This window comes from Panthera uncia, chromosome A2, assembly GCF_023721935.1.
Source record: "Panthera uncia isolate 11264 chromosome A2, Puncia_PCG_1.0, whole genome shotgun sequence".
Classification (NCBI taxonomy): Eukaryota; Metazoa; Chordata; class Mammalia; order Carnivora; family Felidae; genus Panthera; species Panthera uncia.
This window is the reverse complement of record NC_064816.1, coordinates 62,356,846-62,379,357: the sequence shown is the minus strand read 5'-3', so window position 1 is coordinate 62,379,357 and position 22,512 is coordinate 62,356,846. Positions and strand designations below refer to the sequence as shown.

General features: G+C 52.9%; 1 protein-coding gene across 4 annotated transcripts in view; it reads left to right on the top strand.

Annotated features, from left to right (window-relative positions):
• Nucleotides 1–22,512, top strand: part of GRB10 (growth factor receptor bound protein 10) — a 150,708-nt gene that overhangs the window by 29,617 nt on the left and 98,579 nt on the right. The window lies entirely within an intron of this gene.

The following is a 22,512-nucleotide window of genomic DNA, read 5'->3' as shown; positions in this document are numbered from 1 at the left end:
GAGGTGTTTGGGATAAAGCAGGCGCCATGTGGTCGTCTGCTGGGCCCCAAACCTCCAGATGGCCCGTTCGAGTGGCGGCTGCGGGGATGTTCAGCCAGAGACCTGAGCATCTGGGGCACCACGCGGGGAGAGGAAGGTGTCCTGGCCTGGGTGCAGCTTGTGCTTTGGGGGTGGAAGCCCCCCCCCCCCCCCCCGCAACTGGGTCCTTTTTCCCTCCACCTGGAAGCATCAGGTGGGGGTTTGTGGAGGACAAGTTCATATCTGCTCCTCTGGTTTCCCGGGCTCTTCCTGGGCTGCTCGGTGAATTTCCTGTTAATTTCCTTCATCTTCACAACCATGTTTTCTTTCTTTCTTTTTTTTTTTTTTTTTTTTTGAAAGTTTATGTATTTATTTTGGGAGAGACAGAGCATGAGCAGGGGAGGGGCGGGGGAGGGGATAGAGAGAATCCCAAACAGGCCCCACGCCGTCAGCGACGTGAGCGTCAGCCTGACATAAGGCTCGATCCCACAACCCTGGGATCAACCCTGGGACGGAGCTGCCCGGGTGCCCCCACCTTCTGAACCACGGTTTTGTTTGAGCTTTTACTCTGCAGGGTGGAGAGCTGCCCTTGAAGGAATGAACCCTGGTTCTTGGGACTTGACAGATGGTGCCTGGTTCATCCTTACCGGTCCTTTAGCATGTCAAGCACCTGTAGCCTCTCTCTCTCTCTCTCTCTCTCTCTCTCTCTGTCTCTCTTGGCCTCCAGCTCTCCAGCATGGCTCCCTGATTTTGAGGCCCTTCCGTATGCTCTACCCTTGACCGGAGTTCTGCACGTCTCTGAACTTGTGTTTCCTTCCCTTGGTCTGTTGAGTCACTTTTTAGCGACCGTGATGAAAATTTGCTTATTCATCGGCTGCAGAGAGCTTTCTTTTTAATTTAAAAAAAAAAAAATTTTTTTATTTTAATGTTTATTTCTTTTTGAGAGAGAGAGACAGAGTAGGAGCAGGGGAGGGGCAGAGAGAAAGGGAGACGCAGAATCTGAAGCAGGCTCCAGGCTCCAAGCTGTCAGCACAGAGCTCGATGTGGGGCTTGAACCCACGGACCGTGAGATCATGGCCTGAGCCGAAGTCAGACGCTTAACTGACTGAGCCACCCAGGCGCCCCGATCTTTTGTTGTTGTTGTTGTTTTGGTATCAAAGTGAAGTGAACCTTCCAAGAAAGGCTGAATGTTAGGAATACCATTCGTGGTAGCCACTGAATTTGGGACGAGGCCAGAACGAGTTACAAGCTGGAAAAGAGGGCCAGCGCCTAGTAGAAGTGGGAAGGGTGTTCTGCTTAAGCCATGGTTGCTTGCTTATTCCTAAAAGAGGCCTTGGGGCTCCTGGGTGGCTCAGTCAGTTAAAGGTCAGACTCTTGATTTCGGCTGAGGTCATGGTCTCACGGTTTGTGAGTTCGAGCCCCACACTGGGCTCTGTGCTGCCGGTGCAGAGCCTACTTGGGATTCTCTCTCTCTCTCTCTCTCTCTCTCTCTCTCTCTCTCTCTCTCCCTCCCCCTCCCCCCATCTTTCTCTGTCCCCGCCCCCCGCCAAATAAATAAACTTAAACAAGAGGCTTCACCCTGTTGGTTAAAGCTCCATGCTGCATTCATGGGTCATAGGTCCAATCCTCCCGTGGCCCCTTAGCTGTGGCCAGTTGTCTGGGTGCAGATTGTACCCATCATCTGGCCTGCCGCCTTGCACTTCACACCATTGCTTCCAAATGGAAAAGATCAGTGCGCTACGTGGAAAACTGTCCCTGAGGGAGTCCGTCTGAAAGTTGGTGGAGAGGTGTCCTCTCCAGCTGGTTACAGAGCGGACCTGATGGAGGGAAGGGTGATGGCACAAAGACCCTCTTGCCTCCCTCCACCCCCCTCCTTCCGTTTTCAGTCTTCTGTGGGTCTCACAGAGACAGCAGAAGCACCCAGGAAAGGTCATGCGTTTCTCCACAGACGCACTAGCTGTTTGTCATTGTCGCCCCCGATGCCCAAGGCAGTTCTGCATAAGCCAGAAAGCCGTGGAGGGGGTGTGGGGGGCAACCCCAGTGAAACTCTGTCACCCCTCAGTGAAATGATCAGTCGTGCCTTTCGGTGGCATTTGACGGCACGGTCCTCCGCTCGTAAAAATGCGGCAGCCGGACTTGGCAGTTGGCATCCACTGTTCCTGGAAAATCAGATGACTGTTGCAGAATTTCTCAGAAAATGGCATGATTTACAGTGAGTTCCAGTCTTGAGCAATCTGCAATTATGGCAATTTAGAGGAATCTCCCAAGTCTTCGTGGAGAAGAATTTCTTAAGATCTTTAGCATACTATTGGATTTCTGACTCGAGTTGTTCCTTATGTGCTGGGGCTCGGATTAGATAACGGGCTTCGGTCAGTGAGTGGCCGAGATGTAGAGTTTTTTTACGGACCCAGAAGCACCCAAATTAGCGTGTGCATTCAGTTATCATGCTTTCCGGTGGAATAGGGAACAAACAGCTTCACTTTTAAGACTTAGAGTTTTCCTTTAAAATCTGATATTGTCGTTGTTCGGTGGCCTTTGTGGGGGGGTGGATCTTGTAACACTCCTGTGCCTCAGTTTCCCTGCTGGCCCAAAAGGGTTAATGGTGTCCAGGTCGTGTGGGGATTGGAGCAAGGGCATGGAAATTGCCCAGCACGGGGGTGACCACGTCTGGGACACCCGGCCCAAGATAGTTACCTTTAATTCCTTGGTCACTGTGCCAGACACAGTGTCTGAGCTAGGGGGGTGGGTGGCTTTGCACGAGGCAGGCAAGTTCCCTAGGCTTATGAGTCTTAGTTGGGAAGGCGGACACGGGACAGCTGGCAGATAAGATGATTGTGAACGATGACAATGATTCTGAGGCAGATAAAATAGGCTGGTGGGGGAGAAAGGAGGTCAAGGAGGCCTCCCTGGAGGAAGCGCCCAGAGCCGTGGGTGGTGCCCAGACAGGACTGGGCAGAAGGATGCAGGGAGGAAAATCCTGGCCTGGGGAGGTGGGGGAGGTTAGACTTTGGCCACGTAGGAACAGGGCGTCTGGGGGGGAGGGGGTTATAAATAGACGCCTGCAGCCCATGGTCTGCAATTTTATAATTCCCAAAGCTCGGGGCGCCTGGGTGGCTCAGTCGGTTAAGCGTCCGACGTCGGCTTAGGTCGTGGTCTCACAGTGTGTGAGTTCGAGCCCCGTGTCGGGCTGTGTGCTGACAGCTCAGAGCCTGGAACCTGTTTCAGATTCTGTGTCTCCCTCTCTCTCTGCCCTTCCCTCGCTCACTCTCTGTCTCTGTTTCTCTCAAAAATAAATACACATGAAAAAAATAAATAAACATGAAAAAATAATTAAAAAGTGAAACCCCCAAAGCTCTAAACTGAGAAGTATTGTCATTTCTCACGTCACAGGAGAATTCGATTCGACTTGTTCAGAGCTATGGACTGTAGGTGCATAATGGTTACGTTCTTAGGCCACCCTGGACCCTGCCTTATCTTTCTCCATTCCATTAAAATCTTTTTTAAAGTTTTTTAGAGAGAGAGAACGATTGTGAGTGGGGGAGGGGCTGAGAGAGATGAGAGGGAGAATCTTTTTTTTTAATTTTTTTTTAATGTTTTTGATTTATTCTTGAGAGGGCGAGAGAGAGAGAGACAGAGCATGAGCAAGGGAGGGGCACAGTGAGAGAGGGACACGGAATCTGAAGCAGACTCCAGGCTCTGAGCTGTCAGCACAGACCTGAGTCTAAATTAAGAGTCTGACACTTGAGCCACCCAGGAGCCCCTCGAATCCAAAAATTTCTGAATTCCCACCTACTTCTAGCCCCCAGGGTTTTGAGGAAGGGATTATGCACCTATTTCAAGGTGCATTTTATCTATTCACTATAAACAAAAGCAGCGTTTATTATCCTTATGAAGAATGCTGGAAGTAGGCAGTGTGATGGGTTCAGGTGAAATGCGTGAACAGTGTTGAGCTGTGCTGTGGCACCGAAATGCTTGAGTGTAAACGTGATACAGGTGATCAGGCTTATGCTTGAACTTCCAAATATTTATTCTGAGTATTTTAGCTTTATTTCTGTAATTGTCATTCTTGACTTCTGAGTTGCTCGTGTTCGAAGTCAGACGTCTGGGAAAGCGTCCTCGTGATCCTGTCGCACAGAGACACCTGCTGGGGTGGAGGTCAGAGCCCCGAGCCTGCTGGTGGCTCCTTCTCCGCCACCGTCTGCCTGCTGGGTCGTTTCCTACATCCTGTCCCAGCCCCCAGTGGTTGCTGCGAGTTGCTCCTCTGGCTTCATTTCAGTTCCGTGGCGCTGAGCCTTCCGGAACCTTCTCTTCCGGCGCGGGAGCTGGCAGACGACGGCCGTGGGCCAGTCCTGCCCCCCTGCCTGCTTTTATAAATGAAGTGTTACGGGAACACGGCTACGCTCATTTGTTGACATCTCGTCAGTGGCCGCTCTCAGGCTCCCCAGCAGAGTTGAGTAGCGTCTGGCCCTTCACCGGAGACGTTTGCCAAGTCCTGCTGAAGGACGGACGGGGGCTCCCCGTGGGGCCTCCTGTGTCCGCTGGCTCGCCCGCTCGTGGTTGGGGCCGCAGGGACGAGACTCAGAGCCCGCGGATGGCGCTTTGCTGCTTGCCGAGCACAGCCAGCTGTGGATTTTCTGCTGGGTCCGCGGACATCTGGGGACACCAGACCCCTCCATCTGCTGGCAGTGTCTGGAGGGGCCGGGGGATGACCTCATCCCTGTAGTCTCGACTTGGGATCCGTCCCTAGAAGTGAATTCCATTCCCAAAGTCCGTCGCTTGTTTTTTATTTTTAATTTTTTTTTAACCGGAGAGGGATTCTGTAGCCTCTTCATTTTTAAAAAAAAATATTTATTTTTGAGAGAGAGAGGGAGAGAGAGAGAGAAAGCACAAACTGGGGAGGGGCAGAGAAAGCACAATAATCCCATCAGTCACTTGAGCCCAAGCAGGCTTCACACAGTCAGCGCTGAGGCCCGCGTGGGGCTCGAGCTCATAAACATTGAGATCGCAACCCGAGCCAAAGTTGGATGCTTAACTGACTGAGCCACCCAGACGCCCCTTCTTCTGTTTTAATCTTACACAAAAGGACGTTTTATTGGACTCTGTGTTCTCCAAGAAATTTGTGGCTGGTACCTTCTCCTCACTGTGGCTCTTACACATCCCTTAAGTTGTCCCATCCCTTATCTTTATTTCATGATAGTGTCCCAGCAGGTGGGACGCTTACCTATAAGTGGTTTTGCAAATTATTTAAAGTTTTGATTCTGGGGACATCTGGGTGGCTCAGTTGGTTAAGTGTCTGACTCTTCACTTCGTCTCAGTTCTTGATCTCATGGTTCATGAGTTGAAGCCCCGAGTTGGGCTCTGTGCTGACATCGAGGAACCCACTTGGGACTGACTCTCTCTCTCTCTCTCTGTCCCCCCTCTTCCCCCACTTGTATTTGCACACTCATGTTCTCCCTCTCTCTCTCTCTCTCAAAATAAATAAATAAACTTTAAAAAAAAGAGTGTACGTTTCTTCCCTAGACATGAAATTTTTAAGTGCTTTTGCGATATGTGTGTAAATTTGATTATGGTCTTTTCAAGTCTTTGAAGCGATTGCAGGATAGTCACTTAAAAAATAGGGGCGCCTGGGTGGCTCAGTCGGTTAAGCGTCTGACTTCAGCTCAGATCACGATCTCGCGGTCCGTGAGTTCGAGCCCCGCATCGGGCTCTGGGCTGATGGCTCAGAGCCTGGAGCTTGCTTCCGATTCTGTGTCTCCCTCTCTCTGCCCCTCCCCCGTTCATGCTCTGTCTCTCTCTGTCTCAAAAATAAATAAACGTTAAAAAAAAATTAAAAAAAAAAAATAGACTGGCATTTGGTTTGGAAACCCATTTGCTTTCTGATCTGGCAGACTGCACTGAGCTGGTTTAGTTTATTGGAACTGTACTTAGTCAACGACATGTTGGTAAATAGCATGCGTGTTTATACTTTTCCTAACTTTCGGATCCATTGAAAACCCTTTCCTTTAAACGCTGGGAGCAGCTGTGACCAATTTGGTCCCAGGTGGAGCGTGGCTGGGGGTTGGGGTCCCCGGAGGCCAGCACTGTCTGCGCAGATCCCAGCCGTGGGGTGACAGACAGGTGCGAAACCAGCCGGCTGGGTCTGTGTCAACAGTGTGCTTCGTGGGCACCAGTGGGGACCCGCGTCATTTCCTGACAGGTCACGTGAATGGTCTACAGCCCAGAGCTGGGGACTTGACAGATGGCAGTATACCGGGGGGGGGGGGGGGGGGGGGGGGGCGGGGTCGCGGTCGCGGGGAAAAGACTCAGCACTTGGGTGCACTTGTTTTGGGTTCTTCCATTGAACCGCCCACCAGCCCTGTGAGGTACGACCTTCGTGACACCGATTTTAAAGATGGGAAAACCGAGTCGCTGGCAGCGTGCTGGCCCTCGTCCAGGGACTTGACTTGGATGTTACCTGTCACGACGTCCCCTTTCCAGATGACAGTAGCATCAAGGCAAAGAGGCCATTACTCTCTGCTGAGTAACGGAGGCTTGTTTTTCTTAACGTTTTGTAGCTACCGGAGTGTGTTCATGCCTGAGACCCACGAGGGAAGGTATTTTCAGGGCAACTTGGGTTTAGTTCTCGGAGCCTCTGTGATGAAACGTTCAGTGTGTACCCTGGGATTTTGCATTTATGTCTTTGATCCTAAAATGCCCTGAGATAAGGGGTCAACTTAATGACCGCTTTCCAGTCAAAATGAAGAGAAAGATGACCAAGTATGATCCTTAAATGTGGATCAACTGGAAGATGTGTGTGTTTTAAAACGTCAAAATGAGAGAATGTCTGGAAACCAGTGAAATGCTATAAATAAGTAAATAAACATAAATAAAAATTTCTGAAGTATATATATATATATATATTTTAAATTTCTAATTATATTTGTAATTAAAAAAATTTTTTACTGTTTATGTTTGGGACGAGCACGAGTGGGGCAGGGGCAGGGAGAGAGGGAGACACAGAATCCAAAGCAGGCTCGAGGCTCCGAGCTGTCAGTGCAGAGCCCGACATGCGCCCAAACTCACCAACTGCAAGATCATGACCTGAGCGGGAGTCGGACGCTTAACTGACTGAGCCACCCAGGCGCCCCTAGTTTTTTAAAGTTTTCTTATTTATTTTGAGAGAGAGAGAGAGAGAAAATGAGAGGGTAAGGGGCAGAGAGAGAGGGAGACAGAGGACCCAAAGCAAGTGGGCCCTGTGTCGACAGCACAGAGCCTGATGCAGGGCTTGAACTCACCAACCATGAGATCGTGACCTGAGCCAAGGTGGGACGCTCAACCGACTGAGCCCCCCATGCGCCCCTACAAGTATATATTTTTTGATTGGAGAGAGAGACAGGCTTGTTCTACTCTGAATGCTGATTTTTTGCCTACGCATCTTCTTTTCAAATAAGGTCATCCCCTTAGGTGTGGGCTTGACGTCTTCGATTTCTTCTGGATAGTTTGAGGGAAATGACAGCTCTACAATAATTCTAAAAAACAGCTGTATTTATTGAGTGCTTTCCACGTGCTGTTTTTATCGTGTGCTCCTGTCACACAGCGTGTGCCTCGACGGTCGCGGTGGGGCCGTGGGCCCAAGTCCTTCTCCACTCTGCCTTCCTGCTCCTGGGCACTGTCTTTGGTTCCTGCCTGCAGGCCGATTGAGTGATGGAGAGCCAGGGGTACTTAATTCATGTCCTGTCCAGCAAGGTCCAGAGCCACGGTGGAACAGAGGCCAGTGAATTTGCCTCCTTCCAAGAAACACCTGTCTAGGGCCAGACCCCAGTATCCCGCTTCTGTTTTCCTCCTCGCCATGGTGATTCAGTCCCCCCCAGAAATCCGTGTTCTTTCGACTCTCCATCCTGCGGAGACTGAACTTCCCAGATCAGCGTTCTGGTTAGCCTCTGCCTCTGGGTCATTATGGAATCACGTCTAGAAGGTACGTGTTTGCTCGCGTTGGCTGCCTCTTGAGCTGTAAAGGCTCAGTGTTTGTCACGTACCCGTCAAGGCCACAGTGTAGCCCCCTGGTGTGTGCTGTTGGGTCGGCGGTGTGAACTGAGAGCCAGCTGGGCAGGGAGGCAGTGGACACGACTTCTTGAGAAATGTCATGGGTGCTTGGAGCCGGAAAGGGGCCTGGCGTGCACCTGGGTGATGCGCACGGGTCAGCTGCTTCCCTTGTAAGCACCCCATCTTGCCCTTGAGTGTTTGAAGTTCTGTGTCCTGTATCAGGACCCATACACCCCTCAGCTTCTTTTTTTTAACGTTTATTTATTTTTGAGAGAGAGAGAGAAAGAGCGTGGGCAGGGGAGGGGCAGAGAGAGAGGGAGACGCAGAATATGAAACAGGCTCCAGGCTCCGAGCTGTCAGCACAGAGCTCAAACTCACGAACCGCGAGATCATGACCTGAGCCGAAGTTGGATGCTTAACCAACTGAGCCACCCAGGCGCCCCAGAATTCTTCCTTTTTAATACAGCATGTGGAATAGTGAAAACATGAGCTTTTAAACCTGTTTAATTTCCTATTTAAGTGTTTGTTCTTTCGGGTAGGTTTAAATTATTCCTGCATGACACTTAGTTCACGCTGAATTTCAGAGTAGCGTGCGTGGATCCCTTTATTGTTACAAGGGATTTTTCCCTCCCCAGGCAAAGTGTCCTCTGCTCCCTGTGCCTCATTTGGCAAGTGGGGGTAGACAGGGCCTGCTCCCCTGCAAAGAGGGGCCACAGACTGTTGGTTGAGTCTTTTAAAGATTCTTAACTTTTGGGGCACCTGGGCGGCTCAGTCGGTTAAGTGTTAGACTCTTGGTTTCGGCTCAGGTCCTGATCCCAGGGTTTGTGAGATTGAGCCCTGCATCAGGCTCTGCGCTGACAGCACGGAGCCTGCTGTGGATCCTCTGTCTCCCTCTCTCTGCCCCTTCCCCCCTCGGGTGTGCTCTGTCTCTCTCTCAAAATGAATGAACTTAAAAGAAATAAAAATGATTACTAATTTTTTACTAATTAGGAAGACACCAAAAAAAAAAAAAGTGTTTAAAGTTGCTGTTAATTGAAGGTTAGCATTATTCTCAGCCTCTGCAGACTTTTCCTGTAATTGATGTTTAAGGAAAAGATAAACACTTGGCTGATGTTTTAGCCTCTCTGCTTACTGAACTCGCTGTCACTGTGCGTGGGGTTGGTTAGGTTTTCCGGAAAAGTGCTAGGAAACCTGGCGTGGCATTTTCTGCAGGTGGATTCCCCGCCTGTGCCTGCAGCTCGCTCTGGCTGCCGTGGTTCCGCAGAAGCTTTTCAGCCCCACCGTGGCACTGGCTGGGGGACAGGAGGGAGAAGGGGGTCTCCCCCAGCTCTTTCTAGGTGCGTGGGAGCCCGCTTACGATGCGGGGACTGGAATTTGATCACTTGGCAGTGGGGCTTAAAAAAATAGAAAATAAACCATAAAGGGAGCATAAACTTCTAGGAAAAACAAGACCTTTTCGTTATTGGTAGAAAATCCCAACGTGGGTCAGAAATGCAAGAAGCTGAGGGGCGCCTGGGTGGCTCAGTCGGTTAAGCGTCCGACTTCGGCTCAGGTCATGAACTTGGGGTTTGTGAGTTTGATCCCTCCATCGGGCTCTGTGCTGACGGCTCGGAGCCTGGAGGCTGCTTCTGATTCTGTGTCTCCCTCTGTCTCTGTTCCTCCCCTGCTCGCACTCTGTCTCTGTATCTCTCTCAAAAATAAATAAAGATTAAAGAAAAAAAAAAAAGGAATAGAAGAAGCTGGGTCAGATGTTTGTTTCACGGGGAAGCTGGCTGGCCTGTGGCATACTTGTCCGGATTTGTCACGATCAAGGTGAAGACATTGAAGTCGCCTTACACAGGCTGCCGCGTCTGTCTGGACCGAGGACCTTGCCGTTGCCAGCAGGGGCCTTGTTCCTCCCCCTCCCTTTTCAGTGAGACCACCCCTCCTGTTTTGTTTCAGTCGCACCTTCCTCCCCCCACTTACCCTGCTCTGTGCGTTCCTTGTATTCTTCTACGGCGCCGTCCTCTTAAATTATAAATTAGTATGTTGCCTGGTATGATAGTCGTGTACTATCTGTATTGTCCAGGTAACATACAAGGCAGAGAGGGCAGGATCTGTCCTTTAAGGGCTCATGTGCTGGCCATAGAATGGGTGTTCGGTAGACGATTGTTGAACAGGTGACTCTCTCTCTGCAGATTGGCTGTATATGTCTGTTCCTTAGGTGACCAAGTGGTCAGGTGTCAGATTCTCCAAAGCCTTGTGGTCAGGTAGGCCCAGAACTCTGCCGTGCTGGTTAAGATTTTCTAGTCTCGAGGAGGATAAAGGTGTCGATTGGTAATCACAGACGTCGTTTCGTTGTTCTGAAAAGCTTTCTCGTACTGAGATTCCTGCTTTCACGACTTCCCTGGCTGATGGCCAGCGCGGGTGTGGTAGGTCTTAGGCTCCCAGTGACCTGGGGGTTAACACCCGCAGGAAATCCTCCTCATGAGCAAATTCGTTTGGAGTAAAGTGAGGTCTCTGTTCTTAGATCTCTGGTCTTCTGAGACGGAAATGCCAGGTGTGGGGTGAGGATCCGAGGGTGCAGACGCACGAATCCCTGGGCTAGACGCTGTCCCCTGTGGTGGCGCGGGATTCGCTCCACCCTCGGCCTGTGCTGCTCGGTGTGGGATCCGGACACCAGGATCACCTCGGAGCTACTGTCCGAGCGAGGGCTTCGGGGTAAGACGGGGGCACCCGAGGCTAGGACACTGCAGTGGCCGTACGAGAAGTGAGTCGAAGTCTATTTAGAAGGCCAAGTTATCAGGATGTGGTAACCAGTCTGGAATGCGAAGCAGGAAGAGTTTGTGGCTGACTCTTCGTCTGGCTCGGGCACCTGCCTGAGGGGTGGCTGGCCGGCGGTCACTGAAGTATTTCTGGGGACCAGTGGCATGCCAGCATTTCAGAATACAGAAGTTTCAATATAATTATGTACCTTCCCATTGCACAAACTCTCCTCCCCTCTGTCCATCCATCACCCTCCTGGCCAGCCAGGTGTCCAGCCTTTGGGCACAGACTGCCCTCTTCCCGGACGCTGTGGTCACCTGGCGAACACCGTTGCAGGAGCCTGTCCCGTCTGGTAGCCTGGCACTTGGCCTGCTGGGCTGTGACATTTGTGCAGGTGACCTGGGCGTCTGCGTCTCTCTGGGCTCCCTAAGGCCTGAGGCTGCCTGGCAGTGGGAGGGGTCTGTGCTGGGGCGGACTGGGCTGGACCTGCTATGTTTCCAGAAACATCTTTTAGAGCCCGTTTGGAACAGGGTCATGTGATGGCGCTGTCGGGACCTCGGTGTTTTCTTTCACGGCTCTCCTCAGGACTGGTGCCAGGGGCAGGCTTATGGAGTCTGTGTATCGGTTCTATTTTATTTTATGTTATTTTATTTTATGTTATTTTATTTTATTTTATGTTATTTATTTATTTATTTTTTAATGTTTATTAATTTTCGAGTGCACGAGAGAAAACATAAGTAGGGGACGGGCAGAGAGAGAATCCCAGGCAGGCTCCACACTGGATTCACACAAGGCCCAAATCCCTGAACCGTGAACTCATGACCTGAGCCGAAATCAAGAGTCGGACACTTACCCCACTGAGCCACCCCGGTGCCCCCCGTGTATTGGGATTTTACATGGATCTGGTTATCTGGCAGGCCAGGAACCCAGCTTTAGACAAGGAGATGTCGGGTACACGTGCCAACAAGCAGCTTCGTGAAACCTGTCGCGGGTCCACTGACACGGGAAGATAGTCTCTCTGGAGACTATCTGATAACGTGCAGGGATCATGACCTCGCAGGGGGCCTTTGGGGGAAGAAACGTTTTGTGGAAAAGGCCGGGCTGTCGCAACATCTGTAGACTATCTGTGGCCACGCTCGTTCCGAATTTGTGACGCCTGTATTTCCACACGCATGCATGTGCGCGCACACACGTACACGCTCGGCCCTGTCTTCTCCTGAGCGTAAGGCCTTCACTCATAGGGCTGGGAACCGCACCTTCTGTGACAGAGGCTGGCCGGCCCCGCGTCCTTGCTGTCACTCACTGGGGCTTCTTACTCGCAGCTGCTTTCCAGGTATGCAGGGGTGAGTTCAACTCCCCACGCTGTCCCCGACCCCTCCTGAGCTGTAACGGAGTGGGGTGTCTTCTCGTTGGGGTCTGTGTTAGGATTTTGTGTACCTCGCCTGACTCGATCTCCCCCAGCAGGCCCTCTGAAGTGGGTGCTGTTACCCAGGTTTGCCTGTGGGGACCCTGAGGCCCAGAGACTTCCGTTGACTTATCTTGCTCGGCTCAGATGGCTGGAAGTGGAAGGGTCCGGGTCCTGCTTTGCTCTGTCTGGTCCCAAACCTGCATCCCCTCCCCGCCGCCCACATGGGGCTAGATTTGGGTGAGTTCTGCCCTTGCGTTTCCTCCGGGTGCTTCATTCTGGACAGTTCTTGTGTCTTCATGGGGGCTCTCCTGCCCCGGGTCTCCCAGACCACTGCCCTCGGGCATCAGTTGAGAGAGAGCACCCCGGGCCCCCCTCAGAGCTCATCCCTGGGGAGGAGGACGTCCTATCCTGGGCTGGGGAGGGGGGTGTTCAGCTCTGGAGGTTGGATTTGGTCCCTGTCAGGATGGCAGTTGCTGTCCCTCTGGAAACACAGAGCATATCTCTCTGGACTGTTTGGATGTCCCTCCTGTCCGGTGTCGTCTTAGACCTCCTTGGTCTGTGTCTCTCGGTTGACATCTCCTATGGTGACGGGCCCATCTTTCTCTTCACACCTTCTGGTTTTGAATTGGGTGTCAGACGTGGTGAACCGTATGTGGCTGAGGGCTGGGTTTTTTGTTTTTGTGTTGCTTTAAACTTTACTCATTTTATTTTATTTTTTAGAGAGAGAGCATGCATGTGAGTGGGGGAGGGGCAGAGGGTGGGGGAGAGAGTCTTAAGCGGGCTCCACGCCAGCACAGAGCCTGACGTGGGGCTCGATCCAACGACCCCAGGGATCATGACCTGAGCAGAAATCAAGAGTCACTCAACTGAACTGAGCCACCCAGGTGCCCCTGTGTTGAGTTAAATATGGGGGGGGGGGGGGGATATTTTTTTTTTTTTTTTTTAAATGTTTATTTTTGAGAGAGAGAGAAAGCACAAGCAGGGCAGGGGCAGAGAGACAGAGGGAGACACAGAATCCGAAACAGGCTCCAGGCTCCGAGCTGTCGGCACAGAGCCTGATGCGGGGCTTGAACCCATGAAGTGCGAAATCTTGACCTGAGCCGAAGTCAAAGGCTTTAACCGACTGAGCCCCCCAGGCGCCCCCTTCTGGCTGCTCCTTTCTGGTGGTTCTTTCCCCGGCCTGACAGTTTCCTGGCATGCGTGCGCTAGCCAATACTCAGCTGACACCTTGCCCGGTGCCCCGTGCAGGTCCCCGTGGCTTCCCTGAACCCTGCATTCTGTCTCCTAGAAGGACCCCGAGTGTGGTGTGGGGCCCCCTTCCTGGTGCTGTGGATGGGGAGCTCTCCGGGCAGCGAGTGGGGCACTGGTCGGGCTGATCTCGTTTGTCTGTCTCTGTCAGGGATACGATCCCGTGCCGCCTGTCGTCCAATGTGCATGAAAACTCTTTTCAGTGTTTTAGTTATTTAAGGAGAGAGGGTCCCTTCCGTCCTGATACTCCCGTCTTGACAGGTGGCATGTTTTAACCCTGGTTCTGGGACTAGGTTAGGTTCACCGCGTTGTTAGGGAGTGTGCAGAACCAGCTTAGGAGCCGAAGAGAAATAATAGAGATCGTGGGGTCCAAAGACCTCCCTTTCTAGATGAGGAAACAGGTGCAGAGACTGAGTTTATTTGCACGGAAGCTTAGAGTTTGTCACAGGGGTGATTTATAAACATTTGGCTCACATCACAGCGAGGGTTTTCATTCACAGAGGATGTGATGAACAGCTTTTTGTGACCCATGCGGGGGTTGGGAGCCCGCAGTCTTCCCCGGCCTCAGGGAAGGGCTGACCGCATCTCGTGTAGTGGCCGCCAGCAGCTCCCGGGGTCCTGGGGGTCATTCGCTCTTTCTTGGCCACTTGCTTTGCACAAAGCCCCGTGGGAGATATGCCTCAAGGGAGCGGCACCCCGACTTGACAGCCATGCCCTTCAGCATGCTTCTGGAAGCTTCTTTCTGCCCTTCCCTGCTCTCGAATCTGCCCCCTGAAGAGTGTCACACCGGGTTGAGGTGCGGCGTGGGGACCCAGGCAGGAGCTCTTTGCCAGCCTCAGCTTACCTCATCCTGCCTCCAGATTCCTGGCCCCGGGCTGCCGTTCACCCCTGGCCCTCTGCCCCAGGCTTGGCCAGAGGGCTGTAGAAATGAGGAAGGGCCACCAAGGATTACATCATATTAAACCCTGGGGCTTTTTCCTGGTCAACCAGGACAAATGAAAGCCCTTTCCAGTTTTGAAATTCAGCATTAAAGAGTTCGAGGAAGAGGATGTCTCTTCTCCTTCTGCTAACTGGGGGCACGCGGTGTGGTTGGGCCGTGCACCCGCTATGTGGGGATAGCGCCGACCCCATTGATTGTTGCGACAGCGCGGCACGGGGTTTGCCGCCCGAGGTTCGAGTGTAGATGTTGCAGGGGCCGGTGTGGCCAAGAGCAAGCGGGAAGCTTTGAGACAAAGAAGTCGTGGCGCTTGTCCGCAGGGGTTTTGTGCGCCCCGTCAGAGACGCCTCAGGATCGTGATCCACGTTTCAGACGAGGCATCTCAAGCCTTGAGACGCTGAGGGATGGTTGCCATGACCAGGTCACCAGGACTTTGAACCAGATCACCTCCGTGTCCAAGCTGTGCTGGCTTAGGGCACCACACCGCCTTTTGTTAGCACCTGTGCTCTGTCCTTCGGTTGACGTCTGTATGCAGCTGGGGGACTTCCTTCCCTTTGCCTCCAGGAGGGGTTCCGCTCTTATGTGGCCTCTTGGCCTGGTCCCTTGAACCTCAGCACACAGTCAGTCTGTGCATGCGCAGGGGAGGGGCGGGGACAGCAGGTGGAACACCTGGAATGATGCCTCTCTTCCAAAACTTGGAGTCCTGGCCGGCCAGGGCTCGCTGGGGCAGAGTCAGAACCTATTTGATTCCACTGGGAAGTCTGTGGTTTCACTGTCGGATTGTTCTCATTCCTCGTGTTGCATTTTGCCCGATCCCCGGGAAGCACTGTGAGGGCTGAGATTGGCAGCCTTATTAATTAGCAGCTCGGTGATTTCCGTATCGTCTCACTTCCCAGACTGCTAAGTCACCGTGGACCTTGAAGACGGTTCAGGTGCCCCTAGCCGACCATCCTAGCAAATTCACCCTATTTTAGTACGTGCGGATGTTTTGGTCTCTGTTCATTTTCCTTTTCACAAGGGAGGGGGGTGGGTCCCAGAGGACAAACCGCATGTGTAGCGGAAAGCGGGGTATCCTCAGGGGATCTGCCTTGGTGAGCAGCCAGGCCTCCATTAAGTCATCTTGTGGTAATGCCTCCGTGGTAATGCCACCACGGAGGCCACCATGATAATGCCTCCTTTCTGGGGGTGGTTGGGGATAGAGGAGGACAAAAGGGCATGCCGGGGGCCTGGTGCAGAGATGCTTTAATGAATAGGGAGGCCTTCAGGACTTCCTGTTTGTTGTTGTTGTTGTTGTTTTTAATGTTTATTATTTTTGAGAGAGAGAGAGACAGAGGGTGAGTGGGGGAGGGGCAGAGAGAGAGGGAGACACAGAATCGGAAGCAGGCTCCAGGCTCCGAGCTGTCAGCACAGAGCCCGACGCGGGGCTCAAACTCACGGAGTGTGAGATCATGACCTGAGCCGAAGTCAGACGTTCAACCGACCGAGCCCCCCAGGTGCTCCTGTCCTTCCTGTTTCGTATCACACGCAGAACCTGCGTTTGCTCTTCTATGTTAAGTAATATGTGGGCAGCCACGCAGCACCGGGTGACCCGGTCATTGGGCAAGTGCCCATCGACTCTGACTCATTGGCTCCCCCACCAGGAGGGGTGCCTGGCGCCTGGGCAGACGGCGTGTGTGGGTGGGAACCAGTGACTCCCGCCGGGGAGGGGCGTGCTCCCTTCCCAGAGAGCCTGGGAAAACCTGCGTGGCCTTCATCTTCCTCCCATTGACCTTCTCTAGAGTCCCAGAGATCCCCTTGGGTGACTGAAATAGCCATTAAAAAGCTGATAACAGCGCTGTGGTTTGGGCAGGGGCCCCTGTTGTTCTAAAGTCGGTAAGTGAATGACTTTGGAAAACCATCAGCCTTCACGAAAGCAAGAGTGGGCGGGAGAATTAGGGGCACAGGAAACATGGGGCTGTGGCCACGGTGGAGTGTTTCTGCCATCATGCTTCTTACCAGTTGGAATGATGCCCCCTGAGACGTTTGCCTTCTTCTCTGAGCCACAGTCACTGTATCGGCTGGAACTCACCCCCCTTTCACTAGAGCTCCTGAGACACAGAGCCCCCCCCTTGTGAAATCATGGGGGCCCCAACCTCTGACCTCCAGGCCCGCGCCCCCGGTGTGATAGCTGTCCCCCTGTCCCTGGGCCCACCTACCTCCCATCTCCTTCCTGCCGCACAGCCTGGGCCTGCTTACTGGCCACTTACAGCTAGTTCTCAATTGTGCTCCGTGCGTCCCCCGGTCGGCACGTCCAGAATTAAAGTCCCGGATGCGGGTAGAAGGCCTCGCACACGGGAAGAGGGGATTTGTCCTTTGGGGGCTGCTGAGGAGGCCGGCGGGGTTCTGGATCAGGGCTGAGTCGGGGGCAGAAGCCCTGTGAGCCCTGCGGGTTTAGGGACTTGGTGGGGCCCACTTCTTCCTGGAAGCTATTCCCGTTCTCTTCACAAACGGCTGAGTGAGCGAGTCCACAGCCCGGGGATCCCGTTGCCTGTGCACTTGGGGTCTCCTTCCGGGGACACGGTATCAGAAGCCGCTCTGCCGTCGGTGGGACCCGCTGCAGGAAGAGAAAACTCCAAGGGAGTCGGACCCACGTGACCTGAACGTGCGCCATCTAGTCACCTACATACCTCGGGTTCGCCGTGCTGTCAGCTGTGCACAGGTGGCCCTTCTCGCGGTTCTCACGCTACAGGTGGTGATGAAGGAGGTGAAGACGGGGGTCTTGGAGGCAGAGCAGGTGGAGGCGACGGAGGAGGTCGGGGGAGACGGAGGTGAGGGAGGTGGCCGTAACAGCCGGATGAGTCGTGGTGTCCGTGAAAACAGCCACTAGGAACTTAACCGTGACGCTTCACATGCGCGATCACCCTGAATGTTCCAAACCCTGACACGGTGAGCTCTAGTGGTCTTCCCCAGGCTACTCAACTACTGATTTCTAGAAACCCTAGAGCCAGCGTTCTTAGCCAATGAGGCGGGCTGCCTCACTGAGGTGGGCATGCCAGATCAAAAGACGGGAAGAAAATTGAGGCGGCAAAGGGAATTTGGGGGAAGCCGTGCGTTCGGATCGACAGGCTCTGGGCACAAGGTTTGTTTGTAGGGTGATGGAAGCGTTCTAAATTTAGATGGTGATGATAAGCATACGAGTGCTGTAATTACACTGACATTCGTGGGATGGCACACAGATGCGCAGATTACATTTATGTTCGTGTAACTTCTATCCCAGTAAAGCTGCTTAAAAAAAAGTAAATAAAAAAGGGACGCCTGGCTGGCTCAGTCGGTTGAGCGTCCGACATGGGCTCAGGTTGTGATCTCGCAGTCTGTGAGTTCGAGCCCCGCGTCGGGCTCTTGTGCTGACAGCTCCGAGCCCGGGGCCCGTCGCAGATTCTGTGTCTCCCTCTCTCTCTCTGCCTTCCTCTGCTCACTCTCTGTCTCTTTCTCAAGTATAAATAAACATTAAAAAAAAGGAAAGAAAGGCAATTCGTCCGCTACTTTCGCTTTATGATGTCAAGGATCAGGACACTTAGTGCTAATTGTGTAGAAGGAAGTGTCTCAATATGGTGTTTATGGGGCAGTCTGTCTGTTTAGGTCTGTGGTGCTTGGGCGCAATGAAGTTCTCATGGAAATCGGACGGTTCTCTAAATAGTGGCCTTGTCGCTGCCACGCTTGGTGTCCTCTTTTGGAGACGAGGTTTTGTTTCTCTGATGAGTGTAGATCCAGGTATGTGTGTGGTTGAGTCAGCAGCTTGCATCAGTACCATATAAATAGGAAGCATTACTCTCACTACACAGGAGGGCTGGCGTGGTGAGTAATTACTGAAAAATTAGTCCGTTTTCATGAAAATTGGTGATCATCTGTAGCTGGAGGGAGGCCCAGTGTGAAATCTTGACCACCCCTAACTGTGTCCGTCTGGAAGTTATAGAGTGACGTGTGCAGCTGACCCCGTGGGCATTGGATGCGGGGAATTTACAGTAGACTGTAAGCGCGTTCCCTTCTAGAATTGAATTCCGATTTGTCTTACACCTTTACCTGTGTTTTGTATCAAGTGACAAGACCCAGGGTGACTGTGTTTCACATACCGAGCTTCAGAAGCACTGGCTTGTTGCATGTGACAGGGACCCATGACCTCACCAGCCGGTGGGCTGCAGTGGGTGGGGAGGGGGCCGCCTGGTGGGACAAGGCCCTAGCGGTGGCATTTGCCAGGGCAGCGCAGGGCAGGGTGTGGGAGGGCCGGGAGAGCCCCTCTGGCTTGGCTTTCACTGCATTTTCAGGCCGGCCTCCCTGGACAGCCCCTTCCCCTTGCCCACGCTGTTCTCATGCATTGTTGTTTGTTTCCGGGTTTGGTGTCCCTGTGACATTTATTTTTATTTTTATTTTTTAAGTTTATTTATTTTTTTTTGAGAGAGAGAGAGAGACAAAGAGAGAGGGAGAATCCCAAGCAGACTCTGTGCTGCCAGTGAAAAGCCTGACATAGGACTTGAACTCACGAACAGTGAGATCATGACCTGAGCAGAAGCCAAGAGTGGGATGCTTAACCGACTGAGCCCCCCAGGTGCCCCTGGTGTACCTGTAGCATTTGAAATCTTTCTGCATTAGGATTTCAGCTCATGGGTTTTGATGGAGCATCCTCACTGGGTGAAGACATTTCGAATCCCCTCGTTCCATACCAGGTGGTGTTAATGTTGGGTTATCTTAGAGTAATTAAGGGCACCTTCTGTGCCTTCATTCAGGTCCTTGAAAAGATTGTACATTGCGTGGGGCCAAGGACACAGCCCTGACACCCACTGGAGACAGAGACATCTCTTACAGACATCTTGTCCCAGCTGTTTAGTATTTGTGTCGGTGCCTGCTGTTCACGGACACCTGGAACCTTTCCTTGCTGGAGAAGTCCTTGGTTTACATCGCCTGAATTTATTCCCCCCAGCCAACGTTTGAAGCCGCCAGTCTGCCCCAAGGAAGCACACAGTTGCACAAAGTCTCACACTGACAGGTGGGAGACTGGGATTTGACCCCGGAGTCTGGCCTTCAGCAGTACGCTCCCATTTGTTACCCGGCAGATACCGTGCTGACCGTTACACTCACGTGTTCTCTGAGGCACACGTGCGTTGGTCCTGTATTTTTATTCAGATAAGGAACTGCTCAAACCGCCCAGTCTCTGTCTCGAGAGCGGTGTTCCTCTTGTGCGTTTGGCAGCCAGCGTGGGCACCGATTTATTTGAAGCCCCGCTTGTCACAGGATGTGGGGGCAGCTGACGTGTGTGGAGTCAGGCCCTGTGTGTGCCCAGGCCGTGCTGTGATGCGTCTCACGGAAAGTGTGTCCTGCCAGGCTCATGCAGGTGGGGACGTGCCCTGGTGACAGTGCTCCGTGATATTCCTTCCACCCTGGCCTTCACCCTCACTGCCTCCCCGGGGGGGCAGAGGCGTCCCTGCCCCAGATCTGGGGTCGTCAGGGACAAGGGGCACGCGCTGGTCAGCTCGCCCTCCTACTTCCCACTTTGAATTAAAGAGTGCAGCAGGACGAGGGGTATGGGGCCATTTTCATCTGGGCTGTCAGAGAAGGCGCCTGAAGGAAGCAGCTTCTCAGGCCTTGAGGATGAGTGGATGGTGTGTGTGGAGGACAAGGCGGAGAACATTCCAGATAGTGAAGAATCCCCGGGCAGAGCAGGATGGGGAGGCATGCCTGCTGTGAACTGTGCCTTTGAGCTGGAGGGAAGCCAGGCCAGGAAGGTGGCCCCTGGAATATTCTGTGTAAGCAAACCACCTGAGGTAAGGAGCTCAGACTCAGCCCCACCTTTGAAATGAGGGCCTTGCGGGCCCACGGGCCTGGGAGTTTGCATTCTGCCTGGAGAGGCTCATGCGCTACTCTGGGGTGGGGTCTGACCCCATGGACAGCCAGGCCTACCAGGCTCAGACCCCAGCTCGAGGCACCCTTTACATATAACCTTTAAAACCTTGGGTTCTTGGGGTGCCTGGGTGGCTCAGTCGGTTAAGCGACCGACTTTGGCTCATGTCATGAGCTCACCATCCGTGAGTTTAAGCCCTGCGTCGGGCTCTGTGCTGACCACTTAGAGCCTAGAGCCTGCTTCGGATCGTGTGTCTCCCTCTCTCTGGCCCCCGCCCCCCATCTCTGTCTCTCAAAAATGAATAAATGTTGAAAAAAATAAATAGATAAAATGAAACATCAGTGCTCCATTGGCAGAGAGAGGTAGGTTAAGCACCTGCCTGTGTGCAGCAGGCATGTGCCCAATGAGAGAGGAAGAGTATCTCAGGGAGGGCCTGGAGGGGTCCGGAGAAGCCAGCCTGGGGCCAGCAAGAGGCCTGGAGGAGCGAGGAGGGGGGGCGGGCGCATTCCTGCAACTCCCAGAAGTATGGCTCACGAAGGAACTTTCTAGAAGACAGCACAGTCCAGCTGGACGATCCATGCCTCATCCCATCCTCCACCTCCCCGTGCCCCATCGGCACGTCCCACGGGGGCTCCAGGACCGGCATGCCGGCTGCGGCTGACCTTGCAGGCTCATACCCCCGGCCCTCCCAGCTCGGAACAAAATCACTCAGCACAGCTTTACGCTGCAGGAGGCCATTCTCCTTCCTATTCACGGAGGCAGTGTGTCTGCCCCGCTCCACCGGATGTCCGTTTCCAACTCTGGAAAGTGTTTCTACAGCCACGCGGGTCTGGGGGGCAGTCCAGCCCCAGACAGTGAAGTGACCTGCTCGGCCACTGAAGGGGCTTTGGTTCACTGTCCCGGGTTCCCACCTTCCCCAGAGGCGTAGATGGCCCAGTGACGAAGGGCTCGGGTTTGAAGAAGCCGTAGCTGCTAGCAGCCACCTTCGGAGAAGAATCCTGGACTTTCCCTCCAGGCCCCGGGCCTCCTGCCAAGGAGGAAGCTCTGTAGGATCGGCCCCTGACCCTCCGGGGAGGCTGGCTAATCTGGAACGGGAAACCCACCCGGACGAACAGAAAAACGGAGCCCTGGGAGACCCAGCCGCACAGTGACAGGCTTGTTACTCCTGGCCGGGTTTTCATCACCCTGAGCCTGGCCGGGGGCCACTGTTTGCCTTTGAAGAGCGGAGGGATGTTTGTGCCTTGACCTTCCGGAGCCATGGGGTGGGGGCGGTTAGCCTCTGCCTGCTGGCCATATTTTACAAACGCTACCGTCTCTCATACTGTTCCATCTGCTTTCGCTTCCCAGGATAACAGGACTCTTGACTGAAGCGTCTATCTGTTCAGTTTTTAGAAGGACGGTTTTTATTGACCTGGGAGTTTTATATACGAGCAAATGAGCCACGCTTCGAAATTTCGCTCTTACTGCTGTACTTTGTCATGCATCCCTGTCGGATTTTGACAGTCCTTGAGGTGTAGAGTTGCCAGATAAAGTATAGGATGCCCAGTTAAATTTAGACAAACTACAAAAGCTTGTTTTGTTTTGTTTTGTTTTGTTTCTTTCTAGGCGAAGTCCCATGTAAGTTGAGACATACTTACACCAAAAAGCGGGTAGGGTGTCTATCTGAAATGCCGGTTTCACGGGACATCCTGTATTTTTATTTGCTAAATCTGGAAAGTTACTTGTATTCTAGAAAGATATCTCAGTGGTGTCAGGTTAGTCTAGGGCCTGAATGGGTTCAGGGGATGCCCCGGGGGCTTATGTGTCCCAGAGGGACGGGCTGGGTGGGGCCTAGGGGGGTGGTAGGAAGGCTGACCCTCTTACCCTTGGTTTATCCTCTCCCCACGTACCTGTGGTCTGATTTCCACCAGACGGTTCACCACCAACACGTGTATTCCTAATGAGTACTAATTACTCATTTATATGTAAGTAAATGCTATAGAAGAGAATTTAAAAAAAATTTAACATTTATTTTTGAGAGAGAGAGAGAGAGACACAGAGTGTGAGTGGGGGAGGGGCAGAGAGAGAGGGAGACACAGAATCAGAAGCAGGCTCCAGGCTCTGAGCTGTCAGCACAGAGCGCGACGCGGGGCTCGAACTCACGAACTGTGAGATCATGACCTGAACCAAAACCAAGAGCCAGATGCTTAACCTACTGAGCCACCCAGGCACCCCATTCTTTTCTTTTCTTTTCTTTTCTTTTCTTTTCTTTTCTTTTCTTTT